The sequence below is a fragment of the Coenobita brevimanus genome, unplaced genomic scaffold, assembly GCF_032717465.1.
Source record: "Coenobita brevimanus isolate Jiangsu-jjx unplaced genomic scaffold, ASM3271746v2 jjx.HiC_scaffold_2735, whole genome shotgun sequence".
Taxonomy (NCBI): domain Eukaryota; kingdom Metazoa; phylum Arthropoda; class Malacostraca; order Decapoda; family Coenobitidae; genus Coenobita; species Coenobita brevimanus.
This window is the reverse complement of record NW_027643692.1, coordinates 127,656-130,048: the sequence shown is the minus strand read 5'-3', so window position 1 is coordinate 130,048 and position 2,393 is coordinate 127,656.

Sequence of the window (2,393 nt, the reverse complement as noted above, 5' to 3'; positions counted from 1 at the left end):
TTGATAGGTAGATGGATACATAGATAGATGGATGAAGGGATGGAGGGATGAGTGGATAGATAAATGGACAGATAGATAGATAGACAGATAGATGGATGGATGGGTGGATAGAATGATAAATAGATCGATAGGCAACTTACACTGCCACACGTCACTCTAACACACACACACACACACACACACACACACACACACACACATTCAAAGTCCCCTTTCATACACTCGTATACATAAATTCCCTCTCTCTCACTCCCTCTCTCTCTCTCTCTCTCACACACACACACACACACACACACACCGGCGATGCTTACCTAATGGATGTGAGATTAACAAGGAGAGTGAAGTGGGTGAGGTGGAGGAGGGGAGAGGGAGGGGGAGACCGAGGGTGAGACGGAGGGGTGGAGTAGAAAGGCATATGAGAGAGTGGGGTGTAAGTTGGGGGGAGGGCAGTAAAATGGCCGGGGACAGGGCGACATGGAGGTGATTTGTTTGTGGCCACCCCTCACGGGATGAAGGCGTGTGGCAAGGGAGAGAGAGAGAGAGAGAGACCAAAAGACCTGTGTGTATCAGAGTTCATAATCAAAATATCATCCACGTTTGTCTTTACACACATACACAAAAACACACAAACACACACACACACAGAAGTGGGTGGTCATGTCATTGGCACCATTGGATTGTCAAGGCCAACATGAGTCGTCATCGCCGCGCGAGGGCAGCACATACAAGGTTGACTCCACGCTGCTTGCCTGTCACCATCACGCGAGGCTGATGCAGTGACATCGTGATTTTCAACACGTCGAGCCTCAGTGTCGCTCTTGCGTTGGTAGGATGTACATCTCCGAAGGTTAGCCCATGGCGCCAAGCCGTCTACACTCGCATGATCGCATCTGCCACATCAACTGTTACCTTACCCCTTCCCTCGCCCTCAGTCACCTAATGTCAGGCAGAGAGTGCGTGCGTGTGATGCCCAGCTCCGCGGTGTCCTGTTACCCATAGCATACCAGGCTCATTGTAAATGAGAAATATGTTTCGCTGAGGGTGGGGGATGTAGAGAGGATTATTGAAAGGAGCATGTGTAGTTAAAAGGAAAGACAGACTGACAAATGAGGAAGTGCAGGAGCGTTGTGGTGTTAATGTGAATGTGATAGAAAGCGTTAGGAGAAAATACACTGAGGTGGTTTGACCATGTGGGGAGGATGGAGAGCGAGAGACAAGCGAGGAGAGTGTATGTGAGTGAGGTGGAGGGGGGGAGGAGAGGGAGGGGAGGCCTAAGATGAGATGGAAGGATGGGATGGAGGTATGTGAGAGAGAGGGGGGTGAGCCAGTGGCGTATCCAGGAAATTTGCCAGGGGGGGGGGCAAACACTTGGAATATTTCCCCATAATGTCACCACAAACTTTCCTAGATTTGATGCTTTATGTCATCAGAAATAAATTGACATCATTACTGTCGCATTTGTTCCAATGTCTTAAAGAAAAACTATCTTTTCCCCACATATTGACAGCTTTCTTGAAGTTACTTTAAGTTAATAGCTAATAATCCTTTCAGAGGACAAGTATGTAAAAACACTCAGTACATAATGTTACCAGAGGTCTACTATTTCATTAGAGAGAAAATGGAAACACCAGCAATAAATTAGAAGGCACTGGAGTTGCCCTAGCAAAGACATCTCCAAGTCACTAGTATCCTTGGTCATCAGGGTACTCTCGTAGATGGTAGTATTATCCTGCATGCTAACTTCCCTCCGTTCTACCTCAAAATATTTTTTTTTCTCGGTACCACAAATTTCTTGAACACTTTTAGTACTGAAAAAATGACCGTCAACGCTATACTCTTGGTGCATCATTTACCTGCTATCTTTATCTCTCTGTGCATATAAGGAATTACAGCTATTTTGCGTAATAACCTATGAAATTATAATGAATTATACCACACATCGGCACAGCAAGTACCATACGAGATGCAATGGCGTCCATACTATCTGTTTATGTTCGGAAATAAACCCTGTATTTTGATTGGCTGCTGGAAGAAAAATAGCGGAATGGATGGGCCAATGAAAACTCGAGATCTGGCGTGAGTGTCCCGAACACACACACTTTCCCACATTCGTATCGTTTTTTTCTATTTTCCTTTGCGGTTCTCTCTCTCTCTCTCTCTCTCTCTCCCTCTCTCTCTCTCTCTCTCTCTCTCTCTCTCTCTCCACTTAGCACATATGCATAAATTCAAACCCGCTGTTGCAGCCACCCCCAGTCTGGTAATCTGTTTTGCACTACTGTTGTGGTGGTAGGCAGTAGAAATTCTGTTTTCCACTACTTATTCTTTTGGTTTGATTCTCACTGGCTCAGGCATCAGGGGTGGTGCCTACGTCAAGACTGACCTAAGTAAAAATA